We start from the raw sequence: 25,262 nt of genomic DNA on the forward strand, positions 1-25,262 counted from the left end.
GAGTGTAAATATTGCATTTTACTTGGCACACTATTGCAGGTGAAAAAAATTTAATATCTTTTTTATTAATTTGATTTTTTTAATATACCACTCATTTAATCAAAAAGAAACTGAGTAGATATTAGGTAATCTAGGGCACACATTCATTTCTAAAATAAGCCTGATAAAGTTAGACATCTAAAGCTATTCTTCCTCTAAGAATGAGTATCTTCCATCTCCATCAGAATCAAACTCTCTCAAGTGCTCTGGTTCTGGCATAACAGAATCTAAGGAGTTCCTGATTTCCTGGTAAGTCAGCTTCCCATCCACATCACAGTCAGTGTTATGAGCAAGTCCTGAAGATTTTGATACTAGAAATTGCTGATAGGGAGACAGGTCTTACCTGGGCAGATTTTTCAATCTGATCTCCAAGAGACTGGGAATTTGGGCAATGCTGAGGGCTTTGACCTGAAACTCTGTACTTGCTCTTCATTTGGTAGTTTCTGGAGGCCTGCTGCTTTCAGGTTTGTCTGTGAGAGCATTGATCAGCTAGTTTCTCTCTGAGCTTGAATACCTGAGAATCTGAACTATCCTCTTTCTTTATTGTTGCTGTTCAATCACCCAGTGGTGTCTTTTTGTAACTCCCTGGACTGCAGCAGCACATCAGGCCTCCATGTCCCTCACCATCTCCCAGAGTTTGTCCAGGTTCATGTCCATTGCATTGGTGATTCTATCTGACCATCCCATCCTCTGATGCCCTCTTCTTCCTTTAAGTCCTAGGATTTTACAAACTGTATTCTGCTGGTCACTTGGTGCAAAGACTCTTTTTGGAGAGACAGCTGGAAGACAGGTTCACTTGCTTTACTACCTTGCTTATACCAACCAAAATTCTTTCTATCAAGTTGACTCTCTGGGTAAGATTATTAACTGCCTCATTCATTCCCTCAAGTTTAAGATACTTCCATCTCTGGTACTCCCCTGGGGCACTGTTTACCTCTTCTAAAAATCTATGGAGGTACAGGATATCCTGTTTCAAATTTGCACTGTGTGTTTTATTGTCAAGTTCAGATATAGCTGTAAGTGATGGAATGATCCGGTTGCTTCCACTGGTCTCCTTTAAGGCATGCTGATTCATGCCACTCTGCAGTAACTTCATGGTTTTCTTGTATTCATCCACAGTCTTCTGTATTGCCTTCACAGCAAGACAGATGTTGTTTAAAGTGTTGCTAATAGAACTTACACTCTTCTGAAGTCCCTCTACAGTGCCAGGCAAGCTAATTAAGTCTGCAGCTGACTTGACATTGGCTTTGAGGTGGTTTATTACAGAAGTCAACAGAGAAATCTGCTTATTCATTTCTGTGATGTTTACCCAGACTTTGTTCAACTCCAGCTCTTCAGATTCAATCTTCTTAAGTTGTTTTTGTTTGCTAAGTAGCTCTTCCTTAACTTTTGGAACTTCTTGGAACAGCTTTCTGATTAGATTTCATTGTTCTAAACTTTTCCTTGCTGTTGTTGTCATTTAGTTGTTGAGTAATGTCTGACTCTTTGTGACCCCATGGACTGCAGCACGCTAGGCTTCCCTGTCCTCCATCATTTCCTGGAGCTTCCTCAGGCTCATGTCCATCAAGTCAGTGATGCCATCCAGACATCTCTTCCTCTGTCATCCCCTTTTCCTCATGTCTTCAATCTTTCCCAGTGTTAGGGTCTTTTCTAATGAGTTGGTTCTTTGCATCAGGTGGCCAAAATATTGGAGCTTCAGCTTCAGCAGCAATCCTTTCAATGAATATCCAGGATTGATTTCCTTTAGGATTGACTGGTTTAATCTCCTTGGAGTCCAAGGGACTGCAAGAGTCTTCTCCACTGTCACAGTTCAAAAGCATCAGTTCAAGACGCTTGCACCAGTGCTTCCAACCAGCGTTTCCACAATGGCTTCCCAGAAACCAAAAAACTCCACATGGTGAACTTCCTTCAACTTGAATCCCTGAGTGACTGCATGGATCCCTGAGTGACAGTATGGACCCCTGAGCTACTGCAACTGACAGGATTCTTTTATCCAGAAGATGTGTTGATGATGAATACATCCAAGGTTGGTGTCATAGCCACATAGAAATAGAGAAGAAACCCAGCTCCACCCACCAGAACTCCAACACAAGCCTCCCTAACCAGGAAACCTTGACAAGCCACTGATAGAACCCCACCCACAGTGAGGAAGCTCCATAGTAAAGAGAACTCCACAAATTACCAGAATATAAAAAGGCCACCCCAAAAATAGCAATATAACCAAGATGAAGAGACAGAGGAATACTCAGCAGGTAAAGGAACAGGAGAGTTGCCCACCAAACCAAACAAAAGAGGAAGAAGTAGGGAATCTACCTGAGAAGGAATTCCGAATATTGATAGTGAAAATGATCCAAAATCTTGAAATCAAAATGGAATCACAGATAAATAGCCTAGAGACAAGGACTGAGAAGATGCAAGAAAGGTTTAACAGGGACCTAGAAGATATAAAAAAGAGTCAAAATATAATGAATAATGCAATAAATGAGATCAGAAACACTCTGGAGGCAACAAATAGTAGAATAACGGAGGCAGAAGATAGGATTAGTGAAATAGAAGATAGAATGGTAGAAATAAATGAATCAGAGAGGAAACAAGAAAAACGAATTTAAAAAAAAAAAAAAAAAAACGAGGACAATCTCAGAGACCTCCAGGACAATATGAAACGCTCCAACATTCGAATTATAGGAGTCCCAGAAGAAGAAGACAGAAAGAAAGATCATGAGAAAATCCTTGAGGAGATAATAGTTGAAAACTTCCCTAAAATGGGGAAGGAAATAATCACCCAAGTCCAAGAAACACAGAGAGTTCCAAATAGGATAAACCCAAGGCGAAACACCCCAAGACACATATTAATCAAATTAACAAAGATCAAACACAAAGAACAAATATTAAAAGCAGCAAGGGAAAAACAACAAAGAACACACAACGGGATTCCCATAAGGATAACAGCTGATCTTTCAATAGAAACTCTGCAGGCCAGGAGGGTATGGCAAGACATACTTAAAGTGATGAAAGAAAATAACCTACAGCCCAGATTACTGTACCCAGCAAGGATCTCATTCAAATACGGAGTAGAAATCAAAAGCTTTACAGACAAGCAAAAGCTGAGAGAATTCAGCACCACCAAACCAGCTCTCCAACAAATTCTAAAGGATATTCTCTAGACAGGAAACACGAAAAGGGTGTGTAAACCCGAACCCAAAACAATAAAGTAAATGGTAACGGGATCATACTTATCAATAATTACCTTAAACGTAAATGGGTTGAACGCCCCAACCAAAAGGCAAAACTGGCCGAATGGATACAAAAACAAGACCCCTCTATATGCTGCTTGCAATAGACCCACCTCAAAACAAGGGACACATACAGACTGAAAGTGAAGGCCTGGAAAAAGATATACCACGCAAATAGAGACCAAAAGAAAGCAGGAGTGGCAATACTCATATCTGATAAAATAGACTTTAAAACAAAGGCTGTGAAAAGAGACAAAGAAGGCCACTACATGATGATCAAAGGATCAATCCAAGAAGAAGATATAACAATTATAAATATATATGCACCCAACATAGGAGCACCGCAATATGTAAGACAAATGCTAACAAGTATGAAAGGGGAAATCAACAATAACACAATAATAGTGGGAGACTTTAATACCCCACTCACACCTATGGACAGATCAACTAAACAGAAAATTAACAAAGAAACGCAAACTTTAAATGATACATTAGATCAGTTAGACCTAATTGATATCTATAGGACATTTCACCCCAAAACAATGAATTTCACCTTTTTTTCAAGTGCTCATGGAACCTTCTCCAGGATAGATCACATCCTGGGCCATAAATCTAAACTTGATAAATTCAAAAAAATCGAAATCATTCCAAGCATCTTTTCTGACCATAATGCATTAAGATTAGATCTCAATTACAGGAGAAAAACTATTAAAAATTCCAACATATGGAGGTTGAACAACACACTTCTGAATAACCAACAGATCACAGAAGAAATCAAAAAAGAAATCAAAATATGCATAGAAACTAATGAAAATGAAAACACAACAACTCAAAACCTGTGGGACACTACAAAAGCAGTGCTAAGAGGAAAGTTCATAACAATACAGGCATACCTCAAGAAATAACAAAAAAGTCAAATAAATAACCTAACTCTACAACTAAAGCAACTAGAAAAGGAAGAATTGGAGAACCCCAGAGTTAGTAGAAGGAAAGAAATCTTAAAAATTAGGGCAGAAATAAATGCAAAAGAAAGAAAAGAAACCATAGCAAAAATCAACAAAGCCAAAAGCTGGTTCTTTGAAAGGATAAATAAAATTGACAAACCATTAGCCAGATTCATCAAGAAACAAAGAGAGAAAAATCAAATCAATACAATTAGAAATGAAAATGGAGAGATCACAACAGACAACACAGAAATACAAAGGATCATAAGAGACTACTATCAGCAGTTGTATGTCAATAAAATGGACAACGTGGAAGAAATGGACAAATTCTTAGAAAAGTACAGTTTTCCAAAACTGAACCAGGAAGAAATAGAAAATCTTAACAGACCCATCACAAGCAGGGAAATTGAAACTGTAATCAGAAATCTTCCAGCAAACAAAAGCCCAGGTCCAGACGGCTTCACAGCTGAATTCTACCAAAAATTTCGAGAAGAGCTAACACCTATCCTCCTCAAACTCTTCCAGAAAATTGCAGAGGAAGGTAAACTTCCAAACTCATTCTATGAGGCCACCATCACTCTAATACCAAAACCTGACAAAGATGTCACAAAAAAAGAAAACTACAGGCCAATACCACTGATGAACATATATGCAAAAATCCTCAACAAAATTCTAGCAATCAGAATCCAACAACACATTAAAAAGATCATACACCATGACCAAGTGGGCTTTATCCCAGGGATGCAAGGATTCTTCAATATCCACAAATCAATCAATGTAATTCACCACATTAACAAATTGAAAAATAAAAACCATATGATTATCTCAATAGATGCAGAGAAGGCCTTTGACAAAATTCAACATCCATTTATGATAAAAACTCTCCAGAAAGCAGGAATAGAAGGAACATACCTCAACATAATAAAAGCTATCTATGACAAACCCACAGCAAACATTATCCTCAATGGTGAAAAATTGAAAGCATTTCCCCTAAAGTCAGGAACAAGACAAGGGTGTCCACTTTCACTGCTACTATTCAACATAGTTCTGGAAGTTTTGGCCACAGCAATCAGAGCAGAAAAAGAAATAAAAGGAATCCAAATTGGAAAAGAAGAAGTAAAACTCTCACTGTTTGCAGATGACATGATCCTCCACATGGAAAACCCTAAAGACTCCACCAGAAAATTACTAGAGCTCATCAATGAATATAGTAAAGTTGCAGGATATAAAATCAACACACAGAAATCCCTTGCATTCCTATACACTAATAATGAGAAAGTAGAAAAAGAAATTAAGGAAACAATTCCATTCACCATTGCAACGAAAAGAATAAAATACTTAGGAATGTATCTACCTAAAGAAACTAAAGACCTATATATAGAAAACTATAAAACACTGATGAAAGAAATCAAAAAGGACAGTAATAGATGGAGAAATATACCATGTTCATGGATCAGAAGAATCAATATAGTGAAGATGAGTATACTACCCAAAGCAATTTACAAATTCAATGCAATCCCTATCAAGCTACCAGCCATATTTTTCACAGAACTAGAACAAATAATTTCAAGATTTGTATGGAAATACAGAAAACCTCGAATAGCCAAAGCAATCTTGAGAAATAAGAATGGAACTGGAGGAATCAACCTGCCTGACTTCAGGCTCTACTACAAAGCCACAGTCATCAAAACAGTATGGTACTGGCACAAAGACAGACATATAGATCAATGGAACAAAATAGAAAGCCCAGAGATAAATCCACACACCTGTGGACACCTTACCTTTGACAAAGGAGGCAAGAATATACAATGGAGTAAGACAATCTCTTTAACAAGTGGTGCTGGGAAAACTGGTCAACCACTTGTAAAAGAAGGAAACTAGATCACTTTCTAACACCGCACACAAAAATAAACTCAAAATGGATTAAAGATCTAAATGTAAGACCAGAAACTATAAAACTCGTAGAGGAGAACATAGGCAAAACACTCTCAGACATAAATCACAGCAGGATCCTCTATGATCCACCTCCCAGAATTCTGGAAATAAAAGCAAAAATAAACAAATGGGATCTAATTAAAATTAGAAGCTTCTGCACAACAAAGGAAACTATAAGCAAGGTGAAAAGACAGCCTTCGGAATGGGAGAAAATAATAGCAAATGAAGCAACTGACAAACAAATAATCTCAAAAATATACAAGCAACTTATGCAGCTCAATTCCAGAAAAATAAACGACCCAATCCAAAAATGGGCCAAAGAACTAAATAGACATTTCTCCAAAGAAGACATATGGATGGCTAACAAACACATGAGAAGATGCTCAACATCACTCATTATTAGAGAAATGCAAATCAAAACCACAGTGAGGTACCACTTCACACCAGTCAGAATGTCTGCGATCCAAAAATCTGCAAGCAATAAATGCTGGAGAGGGTGTGGAGAAAAGGGAACCCTCCTACACTGTTGGTGAACAGTGTGGAGATTCCTTAAAAAATTGCAAATAGAACTACCTTATGACCCAACAAGCCCACTGCTGGGCATACACACCAAGGAAACCAGAATGGAAAGAGACACATGTACCCCAATGTTCATCGCAGCACTGTTTATAATAGCCAAGACATGGAAACAACCTAGATGTCCATCAGCAGATGAATGGATAAGAAAGCTGTGGTACATATACACAATGGAGTATTACTCAGCCGTTAAAAAGAATTCATTTGAATCAGTTCTGATGAGATGGATGAAACTGGAGCCGATTATACAGAGTGAAGTAAGCCAGAAAGAAAAACACCAGTACAGTATACTAACACATATGTATGGAATTTAGAAAGATGGCAATGACGACCCTGTATGCAAGACAGGAAAAAAGACACAGCTGTGTATAACGGACTTTTGGACTCAGAGGGAGAGGGAGAGGGTGGGATGATGTGGGAGAATGGCATTCTAACATGTATACTATCATGTAAGAATTGAATCGCCAGTCTATGTCTGACACAGGATGCAGCATGCTTGGGGCTGGTGCATGGGGATGACCCACAGAGATGTTATGGGGAGGGAGGTGGGAGGGAGATTCATGTTTGGGAACGCATGTAAGAATTAAAGATTTTAAAATTAAAAAAATAAAAAACTACAAAGAAAACTTAAAAAAAAATGCTCCAAGGGAACTAAAAAAGAGAAAAACAAAAACAAACCAAAAAAAAAAAGCATCAGTTCTTTGGCATTCAGCCTTCTTTATGGTCCAACTCTCACATCCATACATGACTACTGGAAAAATCATAACTCTGATTCTATGAACCTTTGTTGACAAAGTAATGTCTCTGTGTTTTAATGTGCTGTTTAGGTTGGTCATAGCTTTTCTTCCATGGACCAAACGTCTTTTCATTTCATGTTTTCAGTCACCATCTATAATGATTTTGGAGCCTAAGAAGATAAAGTCTGTCACTGTTTCCTTTGTTTCCCCATCTATTTGCTATTAAGTGATCCTGGAGTGGGAAGTCAAGTGGGCCTTAGGAAGCATCCCTGTGAACAAAGCTAGAGGAGGTGATGAAATTTCAGCTGAGCTATTTAAAATCCTATAAGATGATGCTGTGAAAGTGCTGCACTCAATATGTCAGCAAATTTGGAAAACTCAACAGTGACCACAGGACTGGAAAAGTCAGTTTTCATTCCAATCTCAAAGAAAGGCAATGAAAAAGAGTGTTCAAAGTATCGCACAATTCCACTCAATTCACATGCTAGCAAAGTAATGCTCAAAATTCTTCAAGCTAGGCTACAACAGTACTTGAACCTAGAACTTCCAGATGTTCAGGTTGGATTTAGAACAAGCCAAGGAACCAGAGATCAAATTGCCAACATCCACTGGATCATAGAAAAAGCAAGATAATTCCAGAAAAAAAAAAATCTACTTCTGTTTCACTGACTATGTTAACGCCTTTGACTGTGCAGATCACAACAAACTGTGGAAAACTCTTAAAGGATGGGAATACCAGTCCACTTTACCAGCTTCTTGAGAATTCTGTATGCAGAGCAATTTGCATCGACACCAAGCCAACACAGGCCAGGACACAGGTGGCAAGGATGGCAAAAGCACAGAGGGGATACCAGATCTTGCAGTATCATAAACAGTCTCCCTTGACAAGGCAAGAGTGATTCCAGCTGCATGAAATTCCTCTTCCTCCTCTTAGCTAGACTGAGAATCAGGAGGCTCAGTGCAAAGCAGGCAATGGCCTGAGCCTTTCTTGGGCTTCTTTTTTCACTTGTCCCCAGCCAAGTCTGTCAATGCACTGAGCTTTGCGCTTTTTCATCTTCTTGTGTGGGGTAAGTAAAACACCCACTCCTGAGCTGCCAGGTTCTGCCAGACATCCACTTCCCTTGCTTCCTTGGAGCTGTCTTCCAGGGTGAGAAATCCTGGGTCAGAGCCCTTCTGGTCAGTCCCACTGGGACCGCCCAGATCTGGTGGGAGCTGGAAGTTGGAGTCCAGAGGGAACTGAAATTCACATGGGTGGGGATAATCACGTAAATATAGCCAGGGAGCTGGTGATCCAAATTGATAAAGCCCTAGGCATGGAGTGTCAGTTACTTAAGATATTGGGGAGGGGGCAACATTTGTTTCAAAGATGAAAAGTCAAGTCAAGAATGAGAGTTTCTGAACCTTGGTCAGTAGATAGTATTTCTAAGAGTACTCTAGGATCTGGGGAAGGACACATAGGTAAATATTTTGGACTTCAGGCAGTATTTCCAATGGAGAGAAAAAAAAAAAAAGAAACTTGTTCTTGAATGGGAGGAGGGAGGATGCCGAATGAGACCTTGGGAATGTGCTGGTCCTTCCCTAGCAGTCAGCAGGAGGGGGCTCCCAACCACTACAATCCGGGCAGAGAAAGCACCCAAGTCTGAGATGATCACATCCTCCCACCTCGATCCTGAGTGTGAAGGGAGCCAAGGAAAACCCAGAGCCTGGTTTGGAGGATTGGGCCTGAGAGGAGCGAGTTCCAAGCCTGGAGAGATCCCAGTCTTGTGGTCTGGGCCTGGGGGTGCAGTGAGGAGGGGCAATGACAGCTGAGCCCACCTGATGCACCGCTTCCCAGAGTTTGAGTAGCTCCAGCTCAGGTGACTCTGAGCAATTCACATGCAAGTCCTCAACTCTGGCCTCCACTTGGGCTATGGCCTCAGATGCTCCCAACTTGTTGGTGGCAGGGACAGCAGTGGCTGTGGGCTCTAGACCTGCATTAGCTGCTCCAGCCCAAGCTTCCTTCCTCTTTGGCAGTGGCTGCGGGTCTGTTTTTTTTTTCTTTCTTTCTTTCTTTCTTAATTTTTATTTATTTGTTTATTTGAGGCTGTGCTAGGTCTTCATTGATACATGCAGGCTTTCTCTAGTTTCAATTTGTGGGTGCTACTCTCTAGTTGTCGTGCAGAGGCTTCTCATTGCAGTGGGCTCCCTTGTTTCCCTGAGACTCTAGGTTCATTGGCTTCAGTAGTTGCAGCAAATCGGCTTAGTTGCTCCATGGCATGTTGAGTGCTCCCTGACCAAGGATTGAACCTGTGTCCCCTGACATTGGCAGATAGATTCTTAACTACTGGACCCTCAGGGAAGTCTTTCCAGAAAAATGTACACCTACAAGTACTGAGGGAAGCCTTGTAATGCCATCCTGCAGCGTAAATAACTATGATGATGGTCCTGTGATATTTCACTTGGCCCAGTATTAGCCAGCAGCACATAGGTTGAAAGGGACTGTGGAGATCAATGAAGTGGCTTCTGGGCAGGAAGATGAAAAATCAAACAGGGCAAACGCCAAGAGCTAAGCCAACAATTTTAGGGAGATGGTTATCAGCCTGACATTGGTGATAATGTGTATTAGCTCACCATCCGAAAGGAGGAACTGTTTGGAGAAACGGATAATTCTCTAGTTCTTTCCGAATGTTTGATTTATTATTTTATTCTAATGTGATTAATTCATGCAATGACAGATATCCAAAATACCCTCAAATATTAAAGAGTCCAAACTACTTGTCTTTCATCTTCAACCTTTGACAAAAGGGGTAGACAAATTTAAGGTTAAATATCAAATAAATCTTTCATTCTTCATCTACCTCCAGTAACACTCATCAAATATTCACGTTTTAATCTAGTATATATCAGACTTGCACTAGCTTTTCATAAAATTAATAAGGCAAATTTAGGGGTTCTTTTCATGACACTGGAGAAGAGAATGACAAACCACTTCAGTATTCTTTCCTTGAGAACCCCATGAACAGTATGAAAAGGCAAAAACTAAGCCTGGCATGCTGCAGTCCATGGGGTCACAGAGTCAGACACGACTGAACTGACTGAGGGGTTCTTTTCATGAGAACTTAAAGTTGTTTCCATCAGAGCTTGTAACCTTGTGCTGCACTTCCTAGTTCTTGACTGAAAGACTTGTTGCAAGTCTCAAAACTATTTTTGAAATAAGTAGGGTGGTAATAGATCATTAACAGCAAAGAGATTAAAAAAAAAGCAAATAGGCACACTGACATACAAATAAACAGATAAAGCACAGAAGCATAAAGGGTATAACACCTTGTAAAAGTCAAAATTTAAAAAATCTGCAATTTATATCCATTATTGTTGATACTTATAGGTAAATCTTCTTAAATTTGAGAATTATGTTTTCTAAAAACATACAAAATTCTCTGTAAGTTAGATTTTTAAAAATACTTTCCCTTACATAACATTAACCAAGAGTAGACCTTGATCTGTTATTTGTGTCTTAATAGGCACATCACCAATGGATTCATCCCTAAAGGCAAAGAAATTCAAGTGTGTTCAATGTAGACGTATTTGAATCATTATTTGGCTCACAAAATAATGTAACTATAGGAAAGTAGGTATCTTCTTGAAATATCTCACTCTAAATATAAAATATGTGCATGTTTTGTCATGTTACATAGTAACAATTTAATACATTCTTTTAATCAGAAAATTTTGTGTTTTCAACAATTTTAATGTTCTTTTGTCATTGTGATAAAGTAATAGTTTATAGGAAAACAGCTTCCAGCAGTCTAAGAATCTTTTCCATAAAGAGTGCTCAATAAATATGGTAGTGTTAATGGTTTTATAATTGGGTAGAGAAACAATTTTTATCAACCATTACCAAAGGTATGAATTCCTCAATAGGAATACTTTTGAAGAAAAGTATTTTTTTCAATTCTGTTTGTAATTCTTTTAAAAGCACATCATTTCTTAATTTTGTTTATGTTACCTTTTGATGCAAAAAAGAAAGACAAATCACTCTGAGTAAAATTCTGTTGAGAATTAACATTGAGTATTTTATTTAGTATGTTATCCCCTTTTTACCTGCATATCTGAAAACAAGTCATATTAGAAAATGCTTACACATTTTCAATTTTAGCACTTAAAATACACACCAAAAAATCAGGTTTTGGAACTGCTTCCCTTCATGATGATATATTAGTCATTAAAGCTAGCAAAAGAAGAATAAGAAACCAATAATGGTCACTGAAAAGAGATTTATAATGTTGTGATTTTCATAAAAATATGTCTTTGTTGGTTTTTAAAATTACTCAAGTACATTAAGGGTTTAAAAAGATGAAATGAGCCAAAACGTTTTAAAGAAAAGGTATTTTAGATAGTTTAAAGTTTTTTCAGAAAACTTTCTAAAACTTTTACTCATTAGTACAATATCAGATTTAATTTCAAGTATTTATATTTCAAAAGAGGTTTACTGGAGTAATAGCAGCATCATAGTGAAATAGGAAGCCTCAGGCCCACATTCCCCTGTAGAAACACTGACTTCATAACAATATATGCCCATAGTGCCTTCATGAGAACCCAGAAGCCAGCTACAGCACCCCAGGTAAGTGTAAAGCCAGAGAGAATTGACAGAATCCAGTAAGGTGTTCCTTGCATTTACCCACCTGGTCCTGCGCATTATAGAATGATGTAGAGAAAGCTCCCACATTCCAGGCTCCTCTCTCTACTCAAGAGGGAAAGAGAAGGGTCGGCTGTGAGCCAATTGTTCTGGCTCTCAGAGGGCTGCCCAAGGAAAGGATTTTGTCCAGCCTGACTCTGAGCACCAAGCATGGACTTGATTGACAGTTAGATGCCACACTGAGGGTTTCTGTGACAACATCAGAGAGACTGTCTTACTGCAGAAAGACCCAAGGCAGAGCAAAAGCTTACAGGATCCAGAGGAGGGGGTCAACTTTCACTGGGAAATTACTTACAAAAGCCCAGAAAAGATATAGCTTTAGAAGACTTTAGACACTCCCCAAATCTCCAGCTGGGCTCACTAGTGAACATTTTCCTAGTATAAAAGTAGTAAGGGCTGAGAGGTGTGACTGTTTATTGGTTTTTAATTGAAAAAAAATTTAAATATTTTTATTTCTTTTAGAGCAGATTTAGGTTCACAGAAAAATTGAAGGAAAAGTGGAGAGATTCCCCAGATTGCTCCTCTCCTGAAAATGCACAGCCTCCCCCATCATTCACATCCCCTACCAGAGAGGCACATTTATTAAACTACTGAACCTATATTGAGAAATCATAATCACTCAAAATCCACTATTTACATTATAGTACTCTCTGGCTGTTGTGTGGGCTTCCCTGGTGGCTCAGCTGGTAAAGAATCTTCCTGCAATGCAAGAGACCTGTGTTCAATCCCTGGGTTGGGAAGACCCCCTGGAGAAGGGAAAGGCTACCCACTCCAGTATTCTGACCTGGAGAATTCCATGGACTGTATAGTCCCTGGGGTCGCAAAGAGTTGGACATGACTGAGCGACTTTCACTCACTTTTCACTCACTCTGGCTTTTGTACATTCAATAGGTTTGGAAAAATATATGACAAGTATGAATAACTACAGTATCCTACAGATATTTTCGTTACCCTAAGAATTACCTATGCTCTATCCATCCTTTCCTCCAACCTATGAAAACCACTTTTTTTTTTTTTTTTTTTGGTCTCTGTAGTTTGCTTTTTCCAGAATGACACATAGGAATCTTATAGTTAATAGCTGTTTCAGATTAGCTTCTTTAACTTACAAATATGCATTTAAAGTTCCTCTATGCCTCTTCATGGTTTGATAGTTCACTTCTTATTAGTGCTAAATAATATTCTACTGTCTGTATATACCACAGTTTGTTTATCACTCAAGGACATCTTGGTTGCTTCCAAGTTTTGGCAATTATGAATAAATATACTATAAATATCTTGGTGTGAGTTTTTGTGTGGACACAAGTTTTCACATCTTTTGGATAAATACCAAGCAGTGTGATTGCTGATAATATGGTAAGAGTATGCTCATTTTTCTTAGAAACTATCAAATTGCCTCCAAAGTGACTGTATCATTTTGCATTCCTACCAATGAAGAATGAGAGTTCCTGTTGCTCCACACCCATGTCAGCATTTGGTGTTGTCAGTGCTCTGGATCTAGGCCATTCTAATAGTTGCATAATGATAGCTCATTATTTTGATTTGCATTTCCCTGATGACACATGACAGGCAGCATCCTTTCATATGCTTATTTGCCATTTGGATATCTTCTTTGGTGAGGTGCCTGCTAAATGCCTTGGCCCATTCTTTAATTGGTCTGTTTGTGTTCTTACTGACGTTTAAGAGTTCTTTGAATATTTTGGATTTCAGTCTTTCATCAGAATGTCTTTGCAAATACTTTCTCCTGGTATATGGCCTATGTTCTCAATCTCTCAACATGGTCTTTCACAGAGCAGATTCAATTTTAATGATATCCAACTTATCAATTATTCATTTTATGGATAATGCCATAGACATTGTGCTGCCATACCCAAGGTTATTTATATTTTCTCATCTGTTATATTTAGAACTTTTATTTTACATTTGCACATTACAAGTATTACTGTACATTTAGGACTATGATCCATTTTGAGTTATTTTTTGTGAAGGTTGTAAGGTCTAGATTCATTTTTTTAAATGTGGATGTCCAATTTTTCTAGCATCATTTGTTGAAAAGACTATCTTTTCTCAATGGTCTTTGCTTCATATTGAAGATCAGTTCACTCTCCTGGGTTTCCTTACCCTACTGCTCTCCACCTGGGTGCCCTTTCCCAATAAAATCTCTTGCTTTGTCAGCACATGTGTCTCCTCAGACAATTCATTTCTGAGTGTTAGACAAGAGCCCTGTTTGGGGCCCTGGAAGGGGTCCACCTTCCTGCAACAAATGGCGACTCTGGCGGGGACTCTTCTTTGCTGAGACTGACATCCTGACCACTCGGGGTACTCAAGGGCCAGTTTGGTCCCAATGGACCAGACCCAGCGGCCACAACTGGGACCCTTTTGTCCCTGGTCTCCTCCTGACGTGGACAACTGGCCAGAGTGCCCAGACTGGTAAGGAACAAGAGACTTTATTGGCCTCTCTCCCCTTCCCTCTCTCTTTCCTCTCCTTAACCCTTCCTATCCTTTCCTGTTTTTCTAGCCCCCCAGTCCTGGATGCAGGAATCTGGTCAAAGGGCCCTCAGCCTGAGCTGAGGATTGGAGACTGATCACCTCCTCTTGGCAGAGAACTTGAATTCTGGTTCTGGTCTGGTCTGATTTCTGATAGGGCCGAGTTCCAGTCCTCCCTTCTCTGGAGGCCCAGGGAAAAGTCCCATAATGCCTGGGTATCTGTAGGTGGCAGAAGACTTCTGTAAGGCCACCCATTTCCACTCCCCCTCCTCCCCTTTCTTCTTTCAATCTGGCTTCCTTTCCTCCCTTGATATCTTTGATGTTAGTACTTGGATCTGAAGTTCTGTGTCTCTATAGGAGGTTCTCTGAGAGACTGTATTCTTGTATTTAAGGGCTTCCCTGGTGGTGCAGAAGATAAAGCATCTGCCCGCAATTTGGGAGACCTGGGTTCGATCCCTGGGTCGGGAAGATCCCCTGGAGAAGGAAATGGCAACGCACTCCAGTATTCTTGCCTGGAGAATCCCATGGACGGAGGAGCTTGGTGGGCTACAGTCCACGGGTCACAAAGAGTTGGACACGACTGACTTCACTTTCACTATATTTATATGAATATATTTATGAGCTCCCTATTGTGTTCCATTGCTTTATTTATCTATTACTTTACCCATACTACACTGTCTTGATTACTATAGCTTTATAACAAGTCTCAAAGTCAAATAGCATCAGTCACCCAACTTTATTTTTCTCCAATAGTGTGTTAGTTATTCTGGATTTTATACCTCACCATATATATTTTAGAATCAATTTGTAAATATTCATAAAATACCTTGCTGAGATTTTGATTGAAAGCAAGAACTAACATCTTGACAATACTGAGTTTTCCTACTCATTAATTTAGGTCTTTTTTAAAATTTATTTTATCAGTGTTTTATAGCATTTCTCATCTAGATCTTATATATATATATATATATATATATATATATATATATATATATATAGTTAGACTTGTAGCTAAGTATTTTATTTTGAGGATTGCAAATTTCAATGATACTGTGTTTTTTAATTTCAAATTCTACTTGTTCATTGATGGTATACAGGAAAGAAATTGACTTTTGTATGTCAAACTTGTGTATTGCAACTTTGTTAAAATTACATTTTTTTAATGCCCAAATATCAACAAAAGATCACAGGTACACAAAGAAACTTGGGAAATGGCCCAATCAAATTACTTGTGGTCAGTCCATAAACTGACCATAAGGAAACAGAAATCTATGAATACTTTACAATGAATTCAATTAAGTTTTTAAATGTGCTTAATATGTTAAACAGAATTTAGACAACTAAATAAAATCAGGATAGCAGTGTGCAAAAAATGGAAATATCAGGAGAGACATTTTACTTAAAAGTCATAAAAAAGAACCAGATAGAAATTCCAGAACTAAAGAATACAATAATTTAATTGACATGTTCACTAGAGAAATTCAGCAAGATTTTATCAAGCAGAAGATAGAATGAAAGAACTTAAAAAAATAGATCACTTGAAATTAGTGAATCAGAGATGCTAAAAGAAAATAAATGAAGTCAAGAGAGCATAAGCACTATGAGATATCATCAGGGAAACCAATGTATGCATTATACAAGTCTCAAGAGAAGAGAATCAGCAAGGAGCTGAAAGTCCATTTGAATATATAATGATCAAAAACTTTACAAATTTGAGGAAGGAAGAACATGCAAATTCAAAGAGCTCTATGAATTTCATTAAGATAAACCTAAGCAGACTCACACCAACATATTATCATCAAACTGACAAATCACAGACAAATAGATAATATTGGAAACAGCAAGAGAAAAATGATTAATTACATACAAAGAGCATCTATAAGGTTATCAAAGTAGAAACTACAGAACAGAAGGGTATGCATTGATATATTCAAAATGCTAAAAGAAAGAACATAAAAACAAAAATTCCAACCAAGAATACTGTACCCAGTAAATTGCTCTTCAAATATGAAGGATATTTGCATTTCCCTGTGATTTGTGATGTTGAGCCCTTTTTCTATAACTGTTTTCTATGTGTATGTCTTGTTTGGAGAAATGTCTCTTTAGGTCCCTTGTTCATTATTAAATCAGGTTATGTATTTATTTTTGTTATTGAGTTTTAAGCATTTCTTATATATTGGGATGGCAACATCTTATCACATGAGGTGCTGGGTTTAGTTGCTCAGTCATGCCCCACTCTTTGTGACCCTATGGACTGTAACCCATCAGGCTCCTCTGTCCATGGAATTCTTAAGAAAAGAATACTACAGTGGGTTTCCATGCCCTCCTCCAGTGGATCTTCCCCACAAGAGATTGAACCTACGTGTCTTATGCCTCCTGCATTGGCAAGCAGGTTCTCTACCACTAGGGCTATCTGGGAAGCCCCTTTTACTGTACAGAAGATTTTTAATTTGGTACAATTCCACTTGTTTATTTCGATCTTGTAGCATGTGTTTATAGGGTCATATAAAACATATACCATTGCCAAGACCAATACCAAGAACTCTTTACTCAAAGTTTTATTCTTGTAGTTTTACAATTTCACATCTTTTATTTAAGTTGCTAATCCATTTTGAGTTGATTTTTATAAGTGGCCTGAGATAATGATCCAATTTGGGCTTCTCTGGTAGCTCAGCTGGTAAAGAATCCACTTGCATTGCAGGAGATCCCAGTTCTATTCCCGAGTTGGGAAGATCCCCTGGAGAAAAAGAGGGATGTCCACCACAGTATTCTGGCCTGGAGAATTCCATGGACTGTATAGTCAGATAGAGTTCCAAAGAGTTGGATATGACTGAGTGACTTTCACACAAGGATCCAATTTAATTGTTTTGCATGTAGTTTTGCCCACATTATTTATTGAAAAGGCTATTCTTTTCTCATTGTATATTCTCGGCAACCTTATTAATGGCTATTATCAGAAAGACAAAAGATAACAAGTGTTAGTGAGGATATACAGAAAAGGAAATCCTTGTACCCTGCTGATAGGAAAGCAAATTGATAAAACAATTACAAAAGCAAAATGGAAGTTCTTAAAAAATTAAAAATAGAACCTACAGATCCAGCAATCTGTTTTGGCTATATATATATATATATATATATATATATATATATATATATATACAGATAGATAGATAGATAGATAGATAGATTTTTTTAATGAAATTTTTATCTGAAGAGACATTTACACTCCCACATTCAATCCAGCATTATTCACAATAGCCAAGGTATGGAAAAAACCCCAGTGAACAAATCAATATTGGCAAACAAATATATATTAAGGAGAAATACCTTTAATATATGTTGATGGAGGATTATATTTACATCCTATATATCAGTTCAGTTCAGTTCAGTCGCTCAGTCATGTCTGACTCTTTATGACCCTATGAATCTCAGCACATCAGGCCTCTCGGTCCATCACCAACTCCTGGAGTTCACTCAGACTCATGTCCATCGAGTCAGTGATGCCATCCAGCCATCTCATTCTCTGTCGTCCCCTTCTCCTCCTGCCCCCAATCCCTCCCAGCATCAGAGTCTTTTCCAATGAGTCAACTCTTTGCATGAGGTGGCCAAAGTACTGGAGTTTCAGCTTTAGCATCATTCCTTCCAAAGAAATAAGAGGGCTGATCTCCTTCAGAATGGGCTGGTTGGATCTCCTTGCAGTCCAAGGGACTCTCAAGAGTTTTATCCAACACCACAGTTCAAAAGCATCAATTCCTTGGCACTCAGCTTTCTTCACAGTCCAACTCTCACATCCATATATGACCACTGGAAAAATCATAGCCTTGTCTAGATGGACCTTTGTTGGCAAAGTAATGTCTCTGCATATATATGTAAATGATACACACTCAGATAAATGCCATTCAGTCATAAAAATAAGGAAATCTAGCCATTTGTGACAACATAGAAAAACCTGGAAGGCATAATACTAAGTGAAATACACCAAACACAGACAGACAAATACTGCATCATCTTAGTCATATCTGGAAACTAAAATGGTCAACCTCACAAAAGCAGAGACCAAAATTTGCTAGGGTCCAGGGAATGGAGGAAATAAGAAGATATAGATGAAAGGGTATAAAGTTTCAGTTATGCAGAATGAATAAGTTCTGAGCATCTAATGTAAAGCAATGTAACTATGGTTAGCAATACCTTATTTTATACTTCACCAAACTGTTTTGCCAAAAGTTTTCATTCAGGATTTGTTAACAAAATAAGCCACTCATTCTATACAAATAAGTAATACCAACATTTATTAGAGAATTATCTAGCAGGAGTCACTGGTTCAATTCCTGGGTCAGGAAGATCTGCTGGAGAAGGGATAGGCTACCCACTCCAGTATTCTCAGGCTTCCCTTGTGGCTCAGCTGGTAAAGAATCTGCCCACAATGAGGGTGACCTGGATTCAATCCCTGGGTTGGAAAGATCTCCTGGAGAAGGAGAAGGTTACCCACTCCAGTATTCTGGCCTGGAGAATTCCATGAACTGTATAGTCCATGGCGTCACAAAGAGTTGGAAATAACTGAAGGACTTTCACTTTCACTTTATTTAGCTTAGTTTCAATATACTAACTCTAAAAGAAACAGAAACAGAAAAGGACACATTACCCGATTGGGTTTTGACAAACATCCAGACTCAAACAGTGCTGGGAAGTCCCAGATCACAGCACTTCTGGAGTGCCAATTGGGAAAAGAGGCCAGACATCAATCACATGTGCTCTGTGGGTGAGACTTCAAGATCACAGAACTCAATATAATCCCAGGATGCAAACTGATATCATCATCAGTCTCTGAGCAAATTGCAGATCTGGTTTCATGGTAATGCTGTTTGCTTTGTCACGTAAAATTTGGAATGTTATTAAGCCTGGGGCTTGGGTGGCCAGGCTCCCTCCAGGCACTCAACAATTTCAAAATTCCTCCTATCTTATCTCAGTTCAGTCGCTCAGTCCTGTCCAACTTTTGTGACCCCACAGACCACAGCATGCCAGGCCTCCCTGTCCATCACCAACTCCCGGAGCTTGCTCAAACTCATGTCCATTGAGTTGGTAATGCCATCGAACCATCTCATCCTCTCTTATCCCCTTCTCCTCCTCCCTTCAATCTTGCCTAGCATCAGGGTCTTTTTGTAATGAGTCATTCCCCGCCTCAGGTGGCTATAGTATTGGACTTTCAGCTTCAGCATCAGTCCTTCCAATGAATATTCAGGATTGATTTCCATTAGAATTGACTTGTTGGATCTCCTTGCAGTCCAAGGAACTCACAAGTGTCTTCTCCAAAACCACAGTTCAAAAGCATCAATTCTTCAGTGCTCAGCTTTCTTTGTAGCCCAACTCTCACATCCATACATGACTATGGAAAAAACATAGCTTTGACTAGCCAAACCTTTGTTGGCAAAATAATGTCTCTGTTTTTTAATATGCTATTCAAGATGGTCATAGCTTTTCTTCCAAGGAGCAAGCATCTCTTAATTTCATGGCTGTAGGCACCGTCTGCAGTGAATTTGGAGCCCCCAAATATAGTCTGTCACTGTTTCCATCATTTCCCCATCTCTGCCATGAAACGGTGGGACTGGATGTCATGATCTTAGTTTTTTGAATGTTGAGTTTTAAGCCAACTTTTTAACTCTCTTCTTTCAATTTCATCAAGAGTCTCTTTAGTTCTTCTTCACTTTCTGCCATAAGGGTGGTGTCATCTGCATATCCAAGGCTATTGATATTTCTCCTGGCAATCTTGATTCCAGCTTGTGGTTCATCCAGCCTGGCATTTTGCATGATGTATTCTGCATATAAGTTAAATAAGCAGAGTGACAATATACAGCCTTGACATACTCCTTTCCTGATTTGAAACCAGTCTGTTGTTCCATGTCCACGTCTAGCTTTTGCTTCTTGTTCTACATACAGATTTCTCAGGACACAGGTAAGGTGCTCTAGTATTTCCATCTCTTTCAGAATTTTCCACAGTCTATTGTGATCCACACAGTCAAAGGCTTTGGCATAGTCAATAAAGCAGAAATATATGTTTTTCTGGAACTCTCTTGCTTTTTCGATGATCCAACCACCATAAGTCTTGCATTCACCGCAGGCAGTCACCCACAGTCAGGGAGGTGTCCAGGAACGTCGGATACGATGTTCTGCTCTACTTTGTCTCTGAAGCCTAAACAAGACTATTTATTTAATTTCCCTCACACACACATGTCCTATCCTCGGGGACTCATCATTTTGTGGCATATCTTTCTGACCTTCTAACCAGTTCATGAGGTTCTCATGGCATGTATACTGGGGTGGTTTGCCATTCCCTCCCCGACTTGATCATGTTTTGTCAGAACTCTCTGCTATGACCCATCCATCTTGGGTGGCTTTGCATGGCATGGGTCATAGTTTCCTTGAGTTACAGAAGCCCCTTTGCTTCAACAAGATAGTGATCCATGAAAAGGAATACAGCATCAAAAGATGAGATGGCTATATGGCATCACCAATGTAACAGACATGAACTTGGGCAAATTTCAGTAGATGATGAGGGAAAGGGAGGCCTGGCATGCTGCAGTCCACCAGGTTGCAAAGAGTCAGATATGACTGGGTGACTAAACAACAACACACCCACCCTACGATGATAACTATGTTACATGAAGGACATATTTATTAACGAGTGTTGTGATTATCTCACAATGTATATGTATGAATTGTACATGCTAAATACATACAATTTTTATTTGTCAGCTATAATAAAGCTTGAAAGAAAAAGAAAGATACATTAATACTTTCCCAGATAAGCAAAAGCTAAGGTTATACATCTCCATACAAGGAGTTCCTTCAAGTAGGAACAAAAAGAAACTGGATAGCAACATGAAACATATGAAATTGTAAGGTCATCTGGTAAAGATAAATATCTAGATAGGTGAATAATCCTGAAGTATGGTAATGTTGATAGTTAAATCACTCTTTATTCTGTATATAATTTAAAAGATAAAAGCACAAAAGTAACCATCAATTTATGTTAATGCTATACAATATAAATAGATGTAATTTATAAAATCAGTAAATAAAGCAGGGGGCAGAGACATAAAAGGGAATAAAGTTTTTATGCCATTGAAGTTAAGTTGCTGTCAATTTAAAATAGATTGTATAACTTTAAGATATTCTATGTAATCATCACAGTAAACACAAAGAAAATACTTACAGAACATACAGCAAAGGAAATGGAAAAAGAATCAAAGCATTTAAAAACATCAATGAATAGGGGAAAAAAATTCAGAAAGAGAGGAAAATAAAGAACAAAAAAATTACAGAAACAAAATGGGATTAATGTAAATGGATAGAATCCCCCCCCCCCAATCAAAAGACATAGAGACATAGATTAGCTAAATTGATTAAAAACAGACCAAAAAAAAAAAAACCTAAAACAAAAATCCAGCTCCAACTATATGCTGTCTAATAAAGAGGTTCACTTTAGATTCAAGGGCACACATAGGCTGAGAGTGATAGAATGGATAAAGATACATCATGCAAATGATGTCCAAAAGATGAGGGATGGCTATATTACATCAGATGAAATAGACTTTAAGTTGAAACCTGTCACAAGAGAAAGAAAAGATCAATTCACAGGAGTCATCTGTGTTGTAATCTGTGATAAGATTTCTTTCTTTTTTAAAAGACTGAATAAAATCACATTGTATATGCATACACATTTTGTTCATCCATTCACCTATGGATGAATATCTGACTGGCTTCTACTCCCTCTTGACTATTGTGAGCAATGCTGTAATGAAAGAGTGGACCAATATCTCTTAGAGACCTTTTTAATTATTTTGGATATATATCTAGAAATGGGATTGCTGGATCATGAGGTGATTCTGTCTTATGATTTTGGGAAATATCTGTACTGTTTTCCAAAGCGACCATAAAATTTTACATTCCCAGTTAAAATACATATGACTTCAAATTTCCCCACCTCTCCTCAGCGTTTGCCATTTTGTTTATTTTTGGTAATAGCCATGTTCCCAATGGGTGTGAAGTAATACCTCACTGAAGTTTGAACTTGTTTTATCTAATAAAGAGCAATGCTTGGCATCATTTTACATACTTTTTAGAGAATTCTACATATTCTTTAAGGAAATTCTGTCTATTCAAGGCTTTTGCCCATTATTTAATCAATTTATTTGGCTTTTGGTTGCTGAGTTGTAGGAATTATTTATATATTCTAGATATCAACTCATCAGAAAAATGATTTTTGAATATTTTCTTTCACACTGTAGCTTGCCTTTTCGTTTCTAGTCTGTTGACTGTTTTGTTTTTTTTTTTTTGTGATTCACAGAAGCTTATGTAGTCCTATTTTTGTTTTTTTTTTTTGCCTGTGCCTTTTGTTTTATATTCAAAAAATTGTTTTGAAAACCAATGTCCCATAGATGTTTACCTACATTTTCTTCTATAACTTTTATAGTTGTAGGCTTTTAACTAATGCTAATTTTTCTCTGGTGTAAGGTAAGATTCCAGCTTCCTTCTTGTGCATGTTGAAAATCCAGCTGCCTAGAAGGAGTTTTGTGAGACGAAAAAGTTCTAAAGATTTGTTGTATAACAATGTGAATATAGTTAATACCACTAAACTGTACTGAACTGTACAACTGAAAATGGATAAGATGATAAATTTTATGTGATGTGTTTTTCATCACAATTTGTTAAAAAAAATTTAATATAGTTTTTGTTACAATGTTTACTATTCACTTTGGGCTTTCCTGGTGACTCAGATGATAAAAATAACCTCCCTGTAATGCAGGAGACCCAGGTTTGATCCCTGGGTTGGGAACATCCTCTGGAGGAGGAAATGGCAATCTACTTCAGTATTCTTGCCTGGAGAATTCCATGAACAGAGGAGTCTGGCAAGCCCCAGTCCATGGGCTTGCAAAGAGTCAGACATGACTGAATAACTAGCACTTTCACTTTTGCTTCCATGAAGTCATATAATTTGCAGAATGATGTACCCTACACTGCTAATTCTATAAAACACATAAGGGTCCTTTTCAGAGGATCTGTGAGATTAAAATTATTTTTGAGTATACTAAGATGTGATTTGCCTTTTATATTTTTTTATTCTCTTTCAGGTACACAGTGAAGGCCACATAATGAATCCACAATTATTTGGAGAGGCTATAAGAATATATTCATTTTTTCTCAACTACATGTTTATACAAAACCAGAATTTCTTCATACACTTTCAGCAAACAATATATTTTATTACAATGAATGCAAAGTTGATATGAGATTTTAACATCTCCTATTAAGCTAGACATTAAAGAAATGTCTACAAAAATGTAAAACAATGCTACTTTTACTTTAATAGAACTTGGGGGAAATTGCTTTTATTTTTCAAAATAAATGAATGCTTATTTTGCATTAAAAACACATTGCTTATATGACCATGTATAGTATTTATTATTGTCATCTAAAATAAATTAATGTTATAAACACTGTGACTATACTTAACAATAGTAAACTGCACATTTAAAAGTGGTTAAGACTGTAAATTTTATTTTGTGTATTTTACCACAGAAATACATTTAAAATTAGCTAATAAATATTTTAAAGTGAGTCAGTTTAAATTTTTATTAGCATTATTGTTGTTCAGTCCCTAAATTGTGTCCAACTCTTTGTGACACTATGGACTATAGCATGCCAGTCTCCTCTGTCCTACAATATGTCCTACAGAGTTTGCTCAAATGCATGTCCATTGAGCCGGTGATGTTATCTAACCATCTGATCCTCTGCTACTCCCTTCCTTTTTGCCTTCAATCTTTCTCAGCCCCAGGATATTTCCCAGTGGGTCAGTTCTTTGCATCAGATGGCCAAAGTATTGGAGCTTCAGCTTCAAAATCAGTCCTTCCAATGAATATTCAGGGTGATTTCCTTTAGGATTGGCTGGTTTGATGTCCTTGCAGTCCAAGAGACTCTCAAGAGTCTTCTACAGCACCAAATTCAAAAGCATCATTCTTCAGCTCTCAGTCTTCTTTATGGTCCAACTCTCATAGCCTTACATGACTACTGGAAAAACCATGGCTTTGATCATATAGACTTTTGTCAGCAAAGTGATGTCTCTGCTTATTAACATACTGTCTAGGTTTGTCATAGCTTTCCTTCCAAGGAGCAAACATCTTTTCATTTCATGATTACAGTCACCATCCACAGTAATGTTGGATCCCAAGAAAAGAGTATCTGTCGCTGCTTCCACTTTTCCCTCAATTATTTGCCACGACATGATGGAACCAGATGCTGTGATCTTAGCTTTTGGAACTTTGAGTTTTAAGCCAGCTTCTTTACTCTTCTCTTTCACCTTCATCAAGTGGATTTTTAGTTCCTTTTCACTTTCTGCTGTTAGAGTGGTATCATCTGCATGCCTGAGGTTGTTGATATTTCTCTTCAAAATCTGGATTCCATTTTGTGATTCATCCAGCTTGGCAGTTTGTATGACATACTCGGCATATAAGCAGGGTGACAATATATAGCCTTTGTACTCCTTTCCCAATTTTGAACCAGTTTCATTTCTGCTTCTAGCTGCTTCTTCTTGATCTGCATACAAGTTTCTCAGAAGGCAGGTAAGGTGGTCTGGTATTCCCAT

General features: G+C 37.9%; 1 pseudogene; it reads right to left on the reverse strand.

Moving 5' to 3' along the window:
- Window positions 1-784: 784 nt before the first annotated feature.
- Window positions 785-25,262, reverse strand: LOC138425901 (EF-hand calcium-binding domain-containing protein 14-like; annotated as a pseudogene).

Source organism: Ovis canadensis, chromosome 20 (assembly GCF_042477335.2).
Source record: "Ovis canadensis isolate MfBH-ARS-UI-01 breed Bighorn chromosome 20, ARS-UI_OviCan_v2, whole genome shotgun sequence".
In the NCBI taxonomy this organism is placed as follows: Eukaryota; Metazoa; Chordata; class Mammalia; order Artiodactyla; family Bovidae; genus Ovis; species Ovis canadensis.